Raw genomic sequence first — 21,302 nt, 5'->3', positions numbered from 1 at the left:
ACTGCCGGTATGTCTGCGTCCGTGAGTGATGACGCTCGATCGCTGCCGCGGTCACAAGTGGTGGTGGAAACCTCCATGTCTCATGCTTCTATCGGAGAGCTTTTACTTAAATTGAGTGATCAGCTAAAGGAGTCAGAGGCCAGGTTCACTGTTTTTGCGGACGAGCAGCGACGCACTAATTGTGAACTAAATGATAAATTAAATCAGCTTAACAGCATAGCGAGTAATGTAGAGCGAAACAGTCAGCGGATTGCTGCGTTAGAGCATCAATGTACTGCTCTTGCAGACGAGGTGCGTAGCCTGAAATCGAACATAGGCCTGCATCCGATCAATCTGATAATTCGCTTATCCTTTCCGGCGTCCCAGCTACAATGCCCATTACCCCAATGGCTTGTGCTCGCAACATGTTCACGGCTCTCGAAATCCCTGAACTGTCGTGCCACATTTTGGATGCAAGAATTATTCGCAAGACTCAATCTGCGATAGCTAGCGATCGACCGTTGCCTATATCTGAAACTGGCTCGATTATTGTTACTTTGACCTCGCGTGCGGCTCGTGATACTGTTATAACTAAAAAGCGTGTGCGACGTGTGCTTCTTCAGAGTGACATTTGTGGTGGCGACTCCGTTCGCGTTGTTTACGTCAATGAGCTTCTCCCTAAAAATACATATAAGCTACTTAAGACTACTAAAAGCATTGCCAAAGAAAAATCTTACAAGTATGTTTGGGTTAGGGACGGCCATATTTGCGTTAGGCGCTCTGACGGTGAGCCGATTGTTCATATCGACTCGGAAACGGATTTGGATAGGCTCATTTGACGTGCACATCCTGTTCGCTCTTTGGCACCTGTCTCGCGTGGCGGAATGGATCCCAAGCATCAGTTACGCATTGCTCAATTTAATGCAAACTCCCTTCATGGCCATATTGAGTTTATTCGATTGCATTTCAGTAGTAACTTTTATCATCTTATCTCAGTCTCTGAAACTTGGCTCAACGCGAGTATTTCTGACGATCTTGTTGCCATCGATGATTACTTCCTTATTCGCAATGATCGTATTGGCCGAATGGGTGGCGGTGTTGCTTGCTATGTACATAAATCGCTTGGAGCTTCCATTGTTGCCATGTCTGATAGCGGTCATGTAAATGATCCGGAGTATTTAATTATTGATATTCGCTTACCGCATAATGATTCCGTCTTGTTCGCATCCATTTACAGGAGACCCAAAGGCTGCTTCCTTCACGACTTTGTTACATCGCTCACTAGCTTCTCCCATCTGTATAAAAATATTATTATTGGAGGCGACCTTAATTGTAACCTATTGACCAACCAAGTAGAAGCATCTTATCTACGCGATCTTATGTATAGCCTGTCTCTTCATATTGTTCACTCTGATGCCACTTTTCACACGGCCACTTCCGACTCGTGGCTTGATGTCTTGATTGTTAATGACCGAGATAAAATATCATCTTTTTCTAAATCATTATGTCCTTTCATTGCGGGCCATGACCTTCTTTCTCTCTCGTTCTCTATTAAGACTTTTATCAGCACCGAGCGCTCCATTCTGCGGCGCTGTTACAGACGTATTGACAATTCTGAGTTCCTCGAGCTCCTTAATGTTAATGTCGAGAAAGTTTCTGCCACATGTAATATTTTGTCCGACAGTGCCATTGTTAATGAATCATGCGAAACGCTTTCTAGCGTACTTTGCAATGCGCTCGACGTATGTGCACCCGCCCGCGCTTTCGCGATCAGGAGGCCACCGGCACGATGGCTGACTGATGACTTGAAGTGTCGTCTTCGTGCTCGCAACAGTATGTATAAGCAAGCTAAGAGTTCAGGTAGTCTGCTCGGTTACTTGAGATACAGACATTTTAGAAATCAGCTAAACTCCGACATTAAACGTGCAAAGAGTGAATTCCTTGCTGACTCTCTCGATAATATTGTTGATCCGGCCAAGTTGTGGAGAGAGCTTGCCCGTCTTGGTCTTGTAAAGTCTACTTTGGTTTCCCCTCTTCATTTCTTTACCTTATCCCAGTTAAATTCGTACTATGTCTCAGTCTCTTTCGATCTGCCATTGAGTCATTCTGACCTCAGCTCAGCCATTTCATCCTTTACCTGTCCACCTACACGCCCAGAGTTTTCGTTTTCTCCTATCACTTCTAGTATGATTTACAAGCTCATAGTTGCCAGCCCTCTTCACTCTTACGCTTCTGGTGTTGACGGCATTCCTCCTTTTATACTACGCATTGCTTGGCCGTGCATTTCGTCCTGGCTTACTGAGCTTTTCAACAAATCATTGAAATTCTCTTCTTTTCCAGCTGCTTGGAAGCGCGCTCTTATTCGTCCGCTTTCTAAAATCAGCAAACCGACGTCCCCATCTGACACTCGACCGATAGCCAATCTGCCAGCGATGTCCAAACTCCTTGAAAGAATAGTGGCTGATCAAATGGTGGATTATTTAAACGAACATAATCTTTTTGATCCAAGGCAATCGGCATACCGCTCTAGCTATAATACACAGTCTGCTCTATTGCGTGTTTGCAATGATATCAAGGAGGGAATAGACGCTGGACTTGTTACCATCATGGTACTTTTTGATTTCAGTAAAGCATTTGACACCGTTCCGCATCTTCTACTTCTCACAAAGCTTAAAAAATACGGTTTTTCTGATGCCGTGATCATGTGGTTTTACTCATACCTTACTGGCCGTTCCCAAACAGTAATTGATGATGTTGGAATCTGCTCAGAATGGCTTCCCACTTCCTTGGGAGTTCCTCAGGGTTCTGTGTTGGGTCCCTTATTGTTCTCCCTTTTTATCAATGACATTAGCAATGCTTTGTCCTTCTCAAGCCATATGCTCTTCGCTGACGACTTGCAGATATATCTTTCCTGCTCTCCTAAAGATATTCTGCGTGGCCTTGAATTAATATCAAGGGACGCTGAGGCTATATCTGAATATGCTGTAGCAAATGGCCTTAAATTAAATCTCACCAAGTCCAAGTCGATCGTCTTTGCTAGCCATGCTTACTCCAATTATATTGATACTTCCCTTCTTCCTCCAATTACTGTCGACTCTACACCTTTGAGTTTTGTTAGTGAAGTGAAGAATCTGAGCGTAATTTTTTCCTCTAACATGTCATGGAGTAAGCATGTCAGACGAGTGTCTAGGAATGTTCATTTTGCCTTAAATAAGTTAAAGTTCAACAGGAACTCTCTCTCAACTGAGCTTCGAATTAAACTAGTAAGCACTCTGATACTGCCTCACATCGATTATTGCTGTTTGGTCTACCATGGACTTGGAAATGATTTAAATATCAAGTTGCAAAGACTTGTGAATTGCTGCATTAGGTTCATCTTTAGTTTGAGGCGAGATGAACATATCACGCCATTTAGACGTCGACTTGAGTGGCTTTCCGTCGAAAATAGGAGGCTGTTCTTCCTTGGTTGCCTGATCTATTGCATTCTCAATCATCAGTCCCCCTCATATCTCAGTGAACTCTTCACTCCTCTTGATCCTTCATTAAGAAGATCTAATCGCACAATGACATCATCACATATTTTTCATATTCCTAGTCATAGAACTACTTCATATCGTAATTCCTTTCATTTATCGGCGATTTATTTCTGGCATTCTCTTCCAGACAACATTGTTTCTGCTCCCTCACTTGCATCTTTCAAGACTCTCCTGCGATCACTTCTTCTAGTATCGGAGTTAGCATGATCTCTGCTGCACCACTGAAGCACGCCTGTTTACGCCTGTTAACCGTTATTTTTATTTTTATTTTTATTTTCTATTTTATTTTTTATTTTTACTTTTATTTCTAAACTTATTTGTACTTAATTTTATTTTTTTTCTTCTATTCTTTGCTTACTCTTGATTCTTAGTCTTGCTTTGACTTGTCCTTCATTGCGTTATATAGTTTTAGTTTATATTAGTTTTAGTTAGGTTAGGTTAGATTAGATTAAGTTAACCTACCTTGTATTCTTATGTTGCGTTTATTACTCTGCGTTTTATCTAACTTTTGTTCTTTATATTTTTTCTTTATTCCATGTAACTTATACTTTGCCCTTTAGCTTATGCTTGGGCATAATAAACATATCTATCTATCTATCTATCTCTCTAAACACAAATTATTAATTATATTATATTTGCATGTTTCTTAATATCACTCTTACACACTTTATCTCCATACTTAATCCCCTTTAAATAAATTAAAAATTATAATATATTATATGTAACGTTACCTGTTAATTTTCAATAAAATTTCAAAACTTTCACTTTCTGGCTTTCTTGTTTAATCTCTCTCAATTATAATTTCCTTTCATCTAATCTCTTTCCTTTTCTAATCTCTTTCGATAAAACTCACTATCGCTCTCTGACCATTTCAACAACTTCTGACAACAAGCATCCAACAACTTTAAAATTAAATTTTTTAAATCTTATGCCTTAATAATACAACATTAAATTTAAATTTTTAAATAAATTAAAATTTATAATATTATACGTAATGTTACCTGATAATTTTCAATCAAATTTCAACACTTTCACTTTCTGGATTTCTTTTTTAAACTCTCTCGATCTCAATTCTTTCTCTTTAATCTCATTCCTTTTCTTCTATTAAAATACACAAAATGTCAAAATAATTAAAACGCAAATGATATTTAATGAGAATAATAATATTTAATAAAAATTGATAATTATTGAGAATGATAATTAATAAGAAATGAGAATTAAGAGTTTAAGATTCCTTTTTTTCAAAATATTTAAAACGCAAATGTTACCTTCCCGAAATCTCGCACTCTCTCTCTCTTTTTCTCTCTTAATAAGATCTTCAAATTTACTTAATTTCTCTCTCTCTCTCTCTCTCTCTCTCTCTCTCTCTCTCTCTCTCTCTCTCTCTCTCTCTCTCTCTCTCTCTCTCTCTTTCCCTCTCTCTCTCTCTCTCTCTCTCTCTCTCTCTCTCTCTCTCTCTCTCTCTTTCTCTTCTTCTTCTACCTATCACTTAATTCTTGCAATTTTTTTAAACTTTTTATTTTTTATAAATATCTATATAAACACTGGCGCAAAAGAAAACGAGACAAAAGTTTTGACCGATTTTTAGGCAATCTTCAAAGTGATGCAACTTTGCGAAAAATCATCTAAATTACATGTACTTTTTTTAAATTAAAGGGCAAAGACTCTACTTTGAGAATCCCTAGGTGAAAGTTTGATTTGTTAAGTGCTAATATAACATATAGTATTGCATTGAGTAGGCAGTCCTCAACTACATATCTCATTGGATACATTACATTTTTTTGCAGTGTATATATAGTTTTACGTCCGTATCAGCTATATTAATTGATTTTGAAACAGCTATAAGAAAATTAATATATCTACCAGTTTGGAGTCAATGTTAATTACAACCAAATGATATATTGATTTTCTACCCCTGACATTCATTAATATTATGTAAATTTTTATTTCTATTTTCTGTATATACCTCTTTAATATTTCTTTTTTTCTTTTCTTACTCTCTGCTTCCTTTATTTCTTTTTTTCTTTTTTTAATATAATGTTTATTTTCTTTAACCTTAAATAAAAACATTTATATATGTTAAAAATAAAAACGCAATTAAGTCATTAAAAATTCAAAATTTTGACAAAACAAGCTTTACAGCTTTTTAAACAATTATTAAATACCTATCTCGTCTTTCTTCCTTTTTTCTCTCCGCTTTTTTATGAAATGTCTTAATGTTTATTAATTTAAAAGAATTATGCTTTTTGAATCTTTTCTCTCTTTTTTTTTTCTCTCCTTTCTTTATCTTTTTCTCTTTCTTTAATCCTCTATCCTTTATCTTCTGCAATTTTGAATAAAAAACGTGTAAGTATAATTTTATAAATAATTACATAATATTATATAAAAACATTTTTATAAAAAATTATTATTTACTTAATTATTTTAAATTTTATTTTTTATTTTTTTTTATCTCACGCTCTCTCACTCTCCTTTTCTCCCTCTCTCTCTTTCTCTCTTTCTCTCTCAACACAAATTATTAATCATATTTTTATGTTGTCTATATCTATCCTCTATCTTCTACAATTTTGAATAAAAAACGTGTAAGTGTAAGTTTATAAATAATTACATAATATTATATAAAAACATATTTTAATAAAAATTATTTACATATTTTTTTTAAACTTTTTTTTATAAATACACACACACACATATATGTATGTATTTATTTAAAAAAAGTTAAAAGAATTAAGTAAATAATAATTTTTAATAAAATATATTTTTATATAATATTATGTAATTATTTATAAATTTACATAATTTTACACACACACACACACGCGCGCGCACGCACAAATATACACACACAGAAAAAAATATAGTCAATAATATATGTAATTGCGAGCTGCTAACTTACAATAATATTTACTGTTAATGCTCTAACACTCTTCTTTTTCTTCTTTCTTACACTCTCTTTCTCTCTCTCTCTCTCTTTCTGCTCCTTCTTTCTATAGAAGTCGCTGTTTCTCCTTCTGTTTTCTTTTCTGCTTCTTTTTTCAACAAAAGTCGAAACTCTCTTTCTCCTACCAATCTATTTCCTTTCCTTCTTTTTTTCTAAAAGATTATAAAATTTTAAAGATATTATTGTTATTTCCGAGAGAGAGAGATTATATTATTACTTAATATATCTCTTTATTACTTACCTTATTACTTACACACTTTTGATATAACCAATTTTGATTTGAAAACACAACTGTCAAACACAACTGTCAAACACTACGAAGCATGCGGCTCAATGATCAGCGAAAGAACCAATCAGCATCGCGGATTAAAGGCAACAATTCTTCGAGACTTTCGAGATGACTTCGATACATTCGATAAATAAATAACATATCTTTTTTAGAAAAGGACTAGAACATGCACGCGCTTCGCGCGCGCCAACTGTTATTTTTTTATTTGTTATTACACCCTGCATAAAATTACTATTGCATATAACATATATACAACTCGTTTATTTCTTAAACATTTTGGCCTTTGAAAAAAGGTTACATAGCTTAATTACATAATAACATAGGACTCTTAATGACTATTTACGCTTTTCTTTGTCATTTCTCGTCTTTAATACATTTTTCATCCATTTTGTACCTATATCTACCTCTGATAACATTTTCCTAACAGAGAAATTTTGTCTTCGCAATTCTGTAAATTCTTCTAATATTGGTTCTAAAGTCTCTACTTTTAAATTGTATAGCCTACACTTTTTCCTTTTTCCAATATCTATTCCCTAATGCCTCGTTTCCGCACTTAAATCTCGCTATCATAGACTAACTCCCTACTCTTATTTTACCCCACTAAAATATACAAAAGCTTCTCATCTATTTTTATTTCTTTGTACACTCTATTATATTTTGCCCATATTATTTTTTCATATCTTCCTTGTTTTTGTTCGTCTCTGTTTATCTTTCTAACCCTTCCAGTGAGAAATAACCATTAAATCGACATCAATTTGATTTGATCAATACAATTTATATCAATTCTCCCTTAATTTGATATCAATTTGATGGGTTATTTTTCTAACTAAGTTATGTATATACATAAAGTTTTTTCATAGAATTCCTGATAAGTTTCAGAAATAGTTCCGTTGATTTATTTAAAAAAAATTGATATTTGAAAATATGAGGTGCTATTTTCCCCTGGCACCTCATTAATAAAAATTGAACGTTTTAACAGCAGTTATACTTGCACCCGTAATAGTTCTAGAGTTTTTGATAGATTTTAACAATAGTTCTGTATTCTACATTAAATATATTTAAACAATTTTTTAATTATACGGCTGGCACCGCACTAAAAAAGTAAACTACCATTTTATAGCGAGTTCCAGACGATTACATAGCATTTTTCAATAGTTCAGCAATAGTTCCAAAGCTTTTTGCAGGTTTCGTCGACAATTCCGGTCTTTAAGCATGTTTAAACAATTTTTTTATTAGACGGCTGGCACCGCACTACAAGAGTAAACTACTATTTTATAGCAAATTCCAGACGAGTACATAGCATTTTTCAATAGTTCTGCAATAGTTCTAAAGCTTTTTGTAGATTTTGTCGACAGTTCCGGTCTTTAAACATTTTTAAACAATTTTTTATTTGATCCTGTCTCGCACTATCAGATATGAATACTACGCTATGGTATTTAAACTTCAGCCAATTTTATGGTATCTGATAGGTATGTGTTAGTAATGTAATTGACATTTTTTAAATTTTAGAGTTGGGTTAGTTAATCTAATTTTTAACTAAGTTAATGAAATTTAATTGATTATGAAATGAATTCTATTATGTTAAAAGTTACGTAAATAAATACTAATTCTATTAAATTTACGTTAAGATTAATTTGTTTCTAGTTAAAGTAAAAGTTAATTTTGAGAAACTTTTTTATATTAAATTAAAAAATCATATGATTTGTTTAAGTTAAATTACCAACATAATTACAATATTATTTGTCAAATATATTTAATTTTAATATAATATTTTATTTGTAAATCAACTTACAATATCGCTCTATTGTTAACCAGTAATTCATGACATGTATAAATACTTATCCTTAGAGGTTTAGAAAGAGGTTACTTATAAATACCATTGTTTGTCAAACGAACTGTCGATAAAACCTACAAAAAGCTTTGAAACTATTGCAGAAATATATTGGAGAATGCTGTGTGGTTGTCTGGAACTCGCTATAAAATTGTAGTTTACTCTTGTAGTGCGGTGCTAGCCGTCTAATAAACAAATCGCCTAAAAATGCTAAAAACCGGAACTGTCGACAAAACCTGCATAAAGATTTGAAACTATTGCAAAACTATTAAAAAATGCTATGTACTCGTCTGGAACTTGCTATAAAATGGTAGTTTACTCTTGTAGTGGAGTGCCAGCAGTCTAATAAAAAAAATTGTTTAAAAATACTTAAAGATCGAAAATGTCGACGAAACCTACAAAAAGCTTTGTCACTATTGCAGAACTATTGAAAAATGTTATGTACTCGTCTGGAACTCACTATAAAATGGTAGTTTACTCCTGTAGTGCGGTGCCAGCTGTCTAATAAACAAATTGCCTAAAAATGCTTAAAGACCGGAACTGTCGACGAAACCTGCAAAAAGCTTTGGAACTATTGCAGAACTATTAAAATATGCTATGTACTCTTCTGGAACTCGCTATAAAATGGTAGTTTACTCTTGTAGTGCGGTGCCAGCCGTCTAATAAAAAAATTCTTTAAAAATGCTTAAAGACTGGAACTGTCGACGAAACCTACAAAAAACTTTAACACTATTGCAGAACTATTAAAATATGCTATGTACTCTTCTGGAATCCGCTATAAAATGGTAGTTTACTCTTGTAGTGCGGTGCCAGCGGTCTACTAAAAAATTGTTTAAAAATACTTAAAGACCGGAAGTGTTGACAAAACCTGCAAAAAGCTTTGAAACTATTGCAGAACTATTAAAATATGCTATGTACTCGTCTGGCACTCGCTATAAAATGGTAGTTTACTCTTGTAGTGCGGTGCCAGCCGTCTAATAAAAAAATTGTTTAAAAATGCTTAAAGACCGGAACTGTCGACGAAACATATAAAAAGCTTTGAAACTATTGCGGAACTGTTAGAAAATGCCATAAAGTTAGTTGAAACTCGCCAAAAAGTGGTACCTTACTCTTGTAGTGCAATGCCAATAGCCAAATTAAAAAACTGTTTAAATATATTTAATGTACAGAACTATTGCTGAAATCTATCAGGAACTCTAGAACTATTACGGGTGCCAGTACTATATTGTTACTCCATCGCTGTTAGAAGGATAGAGAAGAGACGTTGAACCCCACGACAGTAACACATATTTATCAAGTAATTTTTAATTATCTTAATTATCTTTTTTGCCAATACATTAAATATAATTATAATTCTTTTTTTTATTTGTATTAATTAAAAAATTAATATATTGTTATGTAAAATGTATATTTTTAATTGCAGGTACGTTTAACTGAATACCATATCTAATTGTATATAATTGTATGTGGCGCCATATATAATGCTGTGTTAGTAGTGCATTTTGTATATAATTATATATAGCATTATATACAACTATATAGTCATATATAGCCATATATATTAATGTGGCTAATCTGGGTCCATATATAATCAGATATAGCACCATATCTAATTTTATATAATTGTATGTGACGCCAGATATAATGCTATGTGAGCATCCTATATATAATTATATATAGCATTATATATGGCGCCATATACAATTAGATATGCAGACTTGCCCGCTAGTTAGAGCGCGGCGCCGTCGATAGGCGGCGTACTCTCTCAGGAGCAAAGTGCAGTCGATCGGCTACATAAAGATCACTCGTAGCGTGTAACTAGATCCATGTATGTTCAATACCGAATGGCTGTACGAAATAATGTCAATGTTTTTTTAATGGGTAAACGGTTATTTCAACAATGGCTTGTTGATAGCTATGTAAAAATAGAAAAAGATAGAATTAATTGGTGTAAAGAAAATCAAAAACATTTGAGAGTGGAAAAGCATCAAGGACTGATTGATTATTTAGAAAAAAAAGTGACTGATACTAATGTTCGTATTGGACGTGTAATAATACTTCCTTCTACATTTATTGGTTCACCTAGAAATATGATGCAAAATTATCAAGATGCGATGGCTATTGTTCGCAAATATGGTAAACCAGATATTTTTATTACAATGACCTGTAACCCAAATTGGCTTGAAATTAAAGAAAATTTGCTTTCAAATCAACAACCTAATGATAGACCTGATATTTGCGCTAGAATTTTTGATATAAAAAAAAATTATTTAATAGATTTGATTGTTCGACAGAAATTTTTTGGTGAAGTAAAAGCATTTGTTTATGTAATCGAATTTCAGAAACGCGGTTTACCGCACATACATATGTTAATAACTATGAAACAAAATTGCAAAATTACTAATTCGGAAACTGTTGATAAGTATATTTCTGCTGAAATTCCCGATCTTGCTATTGATAAAAATTTACATGAAATTGTCATGAAGAATATGATTCATGGACCATGTGGTGATTGGTGTATGATAAATGGAAAATGTTCAAAACATTTTCCAAAATCCTTTCATGAAGAAACAACTATGGATGAAAATGGTTATCCACAATATCGTCGAAGAGACACTGGCATTTTATATGAGAAACCCGGAGAATTTATAGTAGATAATCGGTTTGTTCCTTATTGTCCCATATTATCAAAAATTTTTAATTGTCATATTAATGTTGAAGTTGTTTCAAGTATCAAGTCAGTAAAGTATTTATACAAATATATTTACAAAGGTCACGATGCAGCATCTGTAGTTATAGAACAAGATGTGAATAATGTAGAAATTGTTCATGACGAAATCAAAGATTTTATCGAAGCACGCTATGTAGGACCAGTTGAAGCTTACTGGCGTATTGTAGGTAAAACATTACAAAAGAAGAGTCATGCTATTATTCGTTTACCTGTACATTTGCCAAATGAACAGAATGTTATTATATCTAATAATTTAAATGAACAAGATTTACAATCTGCTTTAGATCGTATAACAATGTTAATGGATTATTTTGAATTAAATAAACGAGATGTTGATGCACGTCAGTATGTATATACAGACATACCTTTATATTATGTATTTAAAAAGGTAACATTTAACGGAAAACAAATTTATCGTTGGGAAAAACGTCAATGTCATTTTAACTGTATTGGACGCATGTACTCAGTTAGCCCAACTGAAATCGAATTATTTCATTTACGTATTCTTTTATTGAATGTCAAAGGAGCAACATGCTATAATGATTTAAAAACAGTCAATGGTGAATTACATCAAACGTTTACTTCTTCATGTTTAGCTTTAGGCTTAATTGAAGATGATGAAGAATGGAAACGTGCAATGAACGAAGCTTCTGTTTGGATGATGCCAAGACAACTTAGGTTACTTTTTGTTCGAATACTAATACATTGCCAACCAGTGCATCCAAAAGAATTGTGGGATGAATTTCAAGTTGCAATGTCAGAAGATTACATACGACAATTTGGACGAGTCACTGGAATAAGAAAAGCTTATATTCGAATTGGTCAATTGCTTCACAAAGAAGATTGGGAACTTTCACAGTTTCCAGAAATGGAACAAATAACGATTGAATATGAAAAAGAACATGCCGAACAATTGGAAAAAGAAGTCTTACTTGGTCAACAACAATACAGTCAGTTAAATCATGACCAAAAAATAATTGTTGATTATGTTTTAACTCTTTTAGAAAAAAATGACAATCAACAATTAAAATGTTTATACATTGACGGTCCGGGAGGTTCAGGTAAAACTTTTGTTTATACAACATTATATTATTTACTCAAGTCTCAAAACTGACAGGGATTTAGGCTAAACGAAGGTACTCGTAGTAACACACACAACTTTGTACGTTGGTAATTATATTTAGTAAACAACAAAATGATATAATTGAGTGGTTATAACTTTTATAAAAGAAACGTGTGATGCACAGGCACCGCGTGGCGCAGATCAGCGAGAAGAACATAAATGTACCGCATACTAGGGCGGAAACTTAAAGACCAAAAATTAGGCTTGTGGCGCACGCACACGTCGCGTACTCTCCATGAACTAAATGTGATCCTAGAGACCTTTTCGATACACACACATATATATCTTAGTTTTCTCACACTCCCTCTATCGACAAGATCTCTATCAACAAATAATAGAATTTAGATTTAACATCTGTACGCACCTATCGTGTTTACATTTAGTTAACGGTTTCGTAAGTATGTCAGCAAGCATCGAATCTGTCTGTAGATAATGAATTACAATTTCTTTCTTATCAACTAACTCGCGTGTGAAGTGAAAGTTAATATCAATATGCTTACTTCGCTTATGGAATACAGCGTTTTTTGACAATTCAATCGCGCTTTGGTTGTCGCAGAACACATTAATTGGAGGTGTCACATATTTTTCGAAACCCATATGAATTAACAGCCGTTTGATATAGACTACTTCACGTGAAACCTCTGAAAGTGCCGCGTATTCTGCCTCCATGGTCGACAAAGCCACAGACGCTTGCTTTTTTGATTTCCAACTAATTGGACCCGTAGCTAGTGTTAAGACATTCCCGGTGCACGATTTGCGGTCGTCAATGTCTCCTGCCCAATCCGAATCAGAGTATGCTCTTAGACGTTCCTCATCCTTAACGTATGTAATTCCATAATGAGACGTTGCTTTTAGATAGCGTAATACTCGCTTCGCGATGAGCCAATGATCATTTCCTGGGTCTGCACAAAACCGACTTAATGTGCTGGCTGCGAATGATATATCAGGACGTGTGGCATTCGCTAAGTATATCAGTCCGCCGATTAGCTCTCTATAAGGTCGATTCCTCATTTCTTGCCTTTCCTCTTCGGTTGATGGACTTGCTTCCTTAGTAATTTTCAAGTTTGGCTCGATTGGTGTAGATACCGCTTTAGCCTGCTTCATATCGAATTTTTCGATTAAATCTTCAACGTATTTCTTTTGCGAAAGGTGTATTCTTCCGGTTGCACCTTTGCGCTGCACACTTATTCCAAGAATATTATTTATTTGACCAAGGTCTACCATCTTGAACATTGATTTCATCTTCAACTTGACATCTTCGAGTCTGTCCATCTTCTTTGAAGCCAAAATTAAATCATCGACATAAACGATGATAATGACTCGTCTTTCATTTTCACCGATTACGTAGACGCAGGGATCTGCCGATGTGCGCTTACCACCAATCTCCATAATATAGCTGTCGAGCTTCTTGTACCATTCTCGTCCTGACTGCTTTAGGCCGTATAATGGTTTGAGCAACTTACAAACTTTTTCTTCGTGCCCACGTTTAACAAACATCTCGGGCTGTTCCATATATATTTCGTCGTTCAATTCTCCTTGTACATATGCTGAGATCACGTCCATTTGATGCACATGCATTTCTTCATCCACAGAAGCGGCGAGTAACGTGCGAATTGTTTCATATCTCGCCACAGGGGCAAACACTTCCTCATAATCTACTCCCCATTCTTGGGTGTTTCCTCTAGCTACAAGCCGTGCCTTGTATTTCTTGATCTCGCTATCTTGACCGACTTTGGCCTTAAATACCCATCGGTTAGTTAAAATCTTCTTATCCAATGGTCTAGGTACAAGGGTCCATGTCTTGTTTTCTAGTAAGATGTCATACTCTCTCTTCATGGCTGATAGTCATGCTTCTCTGTCATTTCTCTCTAACATTTGTGATGTGGACTTTGGATCTGGATGTCTAGCGTTGCTGTCTTGATAGACTTTTCGTGGTCTTCCCGGTTTGCCTGTCCTAGCGATCCTAGGACGACCTGGCCCCCGGCGCGGCTCACTTACTTCTTGTTCTGCTGTTTGGAGATCTGATGCATTATCCATAGGTTCGTCTTCCGTATCTCCATTGTGACTTTCTCTAGAATCTCCTATGACTTCATCCTCAGTATCTTCATTACTCGTTTTTCCGTCTGACGTTTCAATGAAAGTATTAGGTGCGGCAAACACCTTTCTTGACGGGGATTCTGGGAAAGATTCGATCCTTTCAAAGAATTTTACATCCCGTGCTTTGATGACAGTCTTCGTTCCCGGTTTCCACAATCGATATGCTTTTGACTCATCGGAGTAACCCACCAGCAAATATTCGTCGCCTTTCGGTTGGAATTTCCTTCCTCTTTGATTCTTATTTAGCGCAATTGTCTTACTTCCGATCGTCCTAAAGAAACCCACGTACGGCTTTCGTTGCGTCCATGCTTCAAATGGTGTAATCCCATCAAGACACTTCGTTGCGCATCTATTCCTTAAATACGCCGCCGTGTTTACCGCCTCTGCCCATAGAGAATCAGGGAGACCAGCTTGCAGCATCATACACCTGGCCATTTCCACCAGCGTGCGGTTGGCTCGTTCTGCCATACCATTTTGTTGGGGTGTATACTCGACACTCAACTGATGTCGAACTCCTTCTTCTTTGAGGAAATTGGTAAAATTATTAGACAAGTATTCCCTCGCGTTATCTGTACGGAGCTTCTTGATTCGTTTGCCAGTTTGATTCTCCACTCTTCTCTTGTAGTCCTTGAATGCTTGAAAAATGTCTGATTTATTTCGGAGCATGACAACTTCTGTATGTCTGGAACAATCGTCAATGAAAGTGGCAAAATACTTTGCGCCACCGATCGACTCAGTGCTCATCGGCCCGCAAATGTCAGAGTGCACTAACCCTAAAACGCTCGGTTCACGACTAGACGATGGTTTAAAAGGTTTCACGTGAATTTTACACTTTGCGCATACCTCGCAATCTATTTCATTTATCTTTGACGCAAGACTCATACCTAGTACCATGTCTTTAGTTTTTATCGCTTTTAAATCCCTAATATTAAGATGTCCGTACCTCTGATGCCATTTTATTAATTCGATTTTTTCTCTTTCATTAACAAACGCTGCCTGTTCTCTTCTTTCGTTGACAACATATAACTGATCACGTTTTGACGCTGTAAAAACTATAGAACCGTCCTTCCGATTAACCGTTGCTCGATCCTTTCCGAATTTGACCGTATAACCATTTTTAGTAATATTCGACACTGACAAAAGATTATTTCGCAACTCTGGAACGTATAACGCATCTTTTAATTTTACGGAGTTAATTATTTGTCGATTTGATTTCGCGTCTAACTTTATATCGCCTCTACCGCCTGACTCCACGAAGTGATCCGAGGCTGTATTTATTTTTACTCGCTCGTCGTTTTTTATTGTCACAAAAGCACGCTCGTCATTGCACATATGCCTGGTCGCGCCGCTATCGAGGTACCAAGTATTCGATTTCTTAATAATTTCGGTATTGCACGCTATTGCCGTCATCGCATCAGTCGCATCGTTTGATTCACTGCGTTTCGGTTTCGCTTTACAGAATCGACTCATGTGCCCGCTTTTACCGCAACTATAACATTTTCCGCTAAATTTATTTACGCTTGCCTTTGTATGACTGTCTTTTGATTTTGCATTCGACCGATTTGACCGTTCGGGACGTCCTTTCGTCAGTAACGCTTCATTATTATTACAGTCTTCGTTGGTTCTCGCGACGCGGTCACTCTGCCTAGCTTCTTCCTCGATGAGCTTTATTTTTAAGTTTTCAAGTGTCGGTATTTCGTCGCGTGATTCTATCGCTACACTAAAATTTTCGAACTCGGCCGGTAATGAGCCTAATAGCATTATCGATAACAACTCATCTGGTATTTCGATGCCCGCTTCTTCAAGCTGTTCCGCCTTCCGTGTGAAGTCGGTTACATATTGCGTCATCGTGATGTTCGGCTTCTTTTCCATCCTCTGCAACTGCTTGTACAGAGCTGCCTTCCGCACAGGGCCTCGTGATTCGAATACCGCCTTTAGTCCGTCCCATGCTTCCTTCGACGTCGTAGCCTTCTTAACGTGGTTGAGTTGGCTGTGCGTGATACTTAAATTTATCAACGCTAATGCCTTTGAGTCTTTCCTTATCCACTCTTGTGCATCTGCTGCCGGTTTTATTTCCGTGCCTTCAGCGTACCTCCACAAGTCGTTGAATACTAATACGCTTTTCATTTGTACCTTCCACAGCTCGTAATTAGTCTCAGTCAGCTTCTCAATATTTGCGAGACTCGATGCAGTAGCCATCTTTGCGTGTCCTTTCTTTGAACACTGAATTTACTTATTGGCACAGTGTGCGATCCCTGGGCCCATAACCTGACAGGGATTTAGGCTAAACGAAGGTACTCGTAGTAACACACACAACTTTGTACGTTGGTAATTATATTTAGTAAACAACAAAATGATATAATTGAGTGGTTATAACTTTTATAAAAGAAACGTGTGATGCACAGGCACCGCGTGGCGCAGATCAGCGAGAAGAACATAAATGTACCGCATACTAGGGCGGAAACTTAAAGACCAAAAATTAGGCTTGTGGCGCACGCACACGTCGCGTACTCTCCATGAACTAAATGTGATCCTAGAGACCTTTTCGATACACACACATATATATCTTAGTTTTCTCACAAAAACAAAGTTGTTAGTACAATGGCTTTCACTGGTATCGCTGCAACGTTACTACCAAATGGAAAAACAACACATAAAACTTTAGGTTTGCCCGTGCCTCTTTTTGCTGATTCAACATCAAATATAAAAATTCAATCAAAAGAAGCTGAATGTTTGAAGAAAACAGATGTTTTTATTTGGGATGAAGCACCAATGGCACCGCGATATGCTCTTGAAGTGATGGATCACCTTTTGCAAGATTTAATGCAAAATAATGTAAAATTTGGTGGTAAAATTATTATTCTTGGTGGGGATTTCAGACAATTATTGCCAGTACAACAAAACGCTACACGATCTGAAACTGTAAATTTGTCAATTAAATTTAGCTCATTATGGCAACATTTCAAAATCTTTTCATTAACGGAAAATATGCGTATTTTACGACATGAACAAGAATTTGCTAATTTTTTATTAGATTTGGGAAATGGTACTTTAAACGATCAATTTAATAATATTGAAGTTCCACTGAGATGTGTGGCAGATTTAAATGCAAATATAGTAAAAGATACATACGAAGAAATATTCAAACACCATCAGTATAAACTTACAGCAAAACGTGCTATACTTTCTGCACGAAATGTTGATGTGGAGGAATTAAACAAACAAGTTGTAAATTTACTTGACGAATCAACAGAAAAAGTGTATACAAGTATAGACACTACAGAAACTACTAACGATAATCATGATATTAATGAAGCTATTTTAACAGAATATTTAAATACTTTAAATCCAGCGACTCTTCCACCTCATGAACTTCGATTAAGAAAATACACGGTTATCATGTTGATTAGGAATCTAAACATCAGCGAAGGTTTATGTAATGGAACAAGATTGTTAATTTTAGAGTTAAGAAATAATTTGTTAAAATGCGAAATTTTAACTGGTGATAAAAAAGGGGAAATAGTTTTTTTAAATCGCATAACTTTATATTGTGAAAACGTTTATCCATTTGTGTTGAAAAGAAGACAATTTCCGATTAAAATAGCTTTTGCTATGACAATAAATAAATCACAAGGACAAACATTTGACAAAATTGCAATTGATTTAAGAAAAGATATTTTTAATCATGGTCAACTTTATGTGGCATTTTCACGAGTTAGATCTTGGGAATCATTGAAAATTTATTTAGGACAAGAAAGACAAAATAGATTAATAAAAAATTATGTATATACAGAAATGTTTCAATAAAAATGTCTTTAATTGATTTTACAATATAAAACAATTGCTATAATAATAATAAATTTTATATAAATATATTTAAAATAAATACAAAAAAAATAATTTTGAATTAATATTTTATAAATTTATAAAATAATACTTTAAAATATATTTATTGTTAGATAGCATCCTGTGATGAACAATAAATTTTGAGAATGAATTCAATATGACCATATTAAACACGACTCTGAGGATGTACTATCTGCAATAAAATCATTTGTTGTGAAAAATAAAAACAATTATTTTTTATAATAACAAAAAGTTAAACAAATTTTGCAAAATTTTAAAATGATAAATTACAATTTAATATTTTACATAAAAAAACTTTATGTATATACACATAACACTTAGTGAAAAATAACTCATTGAATTGATATCAAATTAAGAGAGAATTGATATAAATTGCATTGATCAAATCAAATTGATATCAATTTGATAGTTATTTCTCACTGGAAGAGTTAGAAAGATAAACAGTGACAAACAAAAACAAGAAAGATATGAAAAAATAATATGGGCAAAATATAATAGAGTGTATAAAGCAATAAAAATACATGAGAAGCCTTTGTATATTTTAATGGGGTATAAAAGTAGAGAGTCAGTCAATGATAGCAAGATTTAAGTGCGAAAACGAGGCATTAGGGAATAGATATTGAAAAAAAGAAAAAGTGTAATTTTAAATTGCTACACAATTTAAAAGTAGAGACTTTAGAACACTTATTAGAAGAATTTACAAAATTGCGAAGACAAAATTTCTTTGTTAGGAAAATGTTATCAGAGGTAGATATAGGTAACTATTGAAAAATGCTATGTACTCGTCTGGAACTTGCTATAAAATAGTAGTTTACTATTGTAGTGCGGTGCCAGCCGTCTAATAAAAAAATTGTTTAAAAATGCTTAAAGACCGGAATGTAAAAATGTATTAGAGACGAGAAATGAGCGTAAATAGTTATAAAAAATTCTATGTAAATATTTAATCATGCCATGTAACCCCCTTCCAAAGTTTGAGAAGTAAGAGAAAATAAACGAGTTGTGTATATGTTATATGCAATAGTAATTTTATGCAGGGTGTAATAACAAATAAAAAAATAACATTTGGCGCGCGCGAAGCGCGCGCATGTTCTAGTTTTATAAGAGGATATTTTAGACGTAAAAAAGAACAAAATAATATAAAAACACGCTAACATCTTTTTCCACATAGTACGTAATATTACTGAGATAATATTATTGTGATATTACTGTAATATTACGTGGTATATGGGTAGAAACACGTTCGGAATACGAGTCATAAAATACAAAACCATTATTTTATTAAGTCAATAATTTTTTAATAAATTTATACTTATTTCTGTGTTCTAATAAATTTGTAGATATATGTAAAAGACATTCGAAAACAGAAGAGCAAAGAATGATGACGTCACCATTGAATATTTTAACATATTTTATTTTATTTAAACATTCCATGTGTCATTTTATTAGTCTTTGACCTTTCTTTATTTAGAAAGTCTTATTTGACGTAATACGTGTCAATGTTATTGAAAAATAGATATATTCTTTTGTGAAGAAAATTACATTTTAAAGATAATTTATTAATACATTATATGTCAAATTATCTACATATGATTAAACTCAATGACAAAAAAGACTCCAGGAAAATCAAATGTATACGTTTTCTCATTATTTATTATACATATAATGTAATTATGCATTACTCAGATTTACATAGAAATTATAAATGATGTCTCTCCGTTGATTGCATTTGAGACTTCATGTTCTTAAAAATTGTCACATGATTACCTTCTATTTAATGTACTTTTACTACATTCTCAGTTACCTTAAATAATTGTATATGTTACGTCCGGGAAACCTCACGTTTTTATTATCTGCTGACCTTTTAGAAATAAATAAGTTAGACAAAACATTCTGGGACTTATTTCCGGTCGACGGGTCGCGGAGCCAAAAAACTCCGCGCTTGAGGGTATCTAGTTCTCATAATCAGAAAGAGCCAGACATTACCCATACAGCACAGAAGCTTTCAGCAACATTGCTGCAACGATACAATATTACGAGTTGCAATGTAATATTGCAGAGATGTTTCAGAAACATGCAATATCAATATTACACCGAAATGTTCCAGTAATGTTGCAGAAATATTATAAAATTCCGAAAATATACATATTAAAAAATATGCATCAAGTGTTCCAATGTACGTGCAACTTCATGTAAGAAAACATTTGTGACATTTTTAAATAGTTTTGTGAGATTAAAATATTTCGATTTGTGAGCAATATTTATACCAAAGATTATAGATCTATTGAGCTGTCTAAGCCAAATTATCAGAACGCAAAAAACAATATATGACAATTTTTTGCTAATTATTTGCTTTTTTTGCTGTTAAAAATAATTTTTTTGCTGCATCCATAAAAAATACCAGCGACTAGATAGCTTAATATTAAGCTATTCAACCATTAAAAAAATTAGTTGCTAATAAGTTACCATGTTTATTAGTTTGAAATTCCAATACCTCTAATTCATATTATTTTTCTTTTAAGTTCCAAGTGTTTACTACTACAGCGTTGTCTACTACTGGGGCATTTACTTTATTAAACGGATATATATGTTAATAATTTTGATATCTCTATATATATTACGCCTATTTTTGTATATACTTTACCTTCGTATCTGTATATACGTCTATTCGAGCTTAAATATGTTAATAAATATATATACACTTCTCGCAAAAATTAAAGGAACAAAAAAATTTTCTAAATTTTTTGCCAATTTTCAACAGGCTGTATTTTAGTGAAAAATGGTCGTACAGGAAATAAAAAAACATAGCTTTTGAAGCTTGAAGACTCTAATTTTAGAATTTTTTGGTTAAAAATTTTTCTGAGCACCGGTAGCCATGCAATTCTTGGATAAAGCACGAAGAAAAAATTTT

At 34.1% G+C, this 21,302-nt stretch overlaps 1 long non-coding RNA gene across 1 annotated transcript; it reads right to left on the bottom strand.

The window, feature by feature from the left end:
* Positions 1-4,429: 4,429 nt before the first annotated feature.
* LOC118645556 lies at positions 4,430-21,023 on the bottom strand. The gene is made up of 3 exons (XR_004963264.1): positions 20,378-21,023; positions 4,844-4,850; positions 4,430-4,440 (listed from the first exon to the last, which is right to left on the bottom strand). It is a non-coding gene; the product is annotated as an uncharacterized LOC118645556 (long non-coding RNA).
* Positions 21,024-21,302: the final 279 nt, after the last annotated feature.

The sequence above is a fragment of the Monomorium pharaonis genome, chromosome 5, assembly GCF_013373865.1.
Source record: "Monomorium pharaonis isolate MP-MQ-018 chromosome 5, ASM1337386v2, whole genome shotgun sequence".
Taxonomy (NCBI): Eukaryota; Metazoa; Arthropoda; class Insecta; order Hymenoptera; family Formicidae; genus Monomorium; species Monomorium pharaonis.
This window is presented reverse-complemented; position numbering and strand designations above follow the sequence as displayed.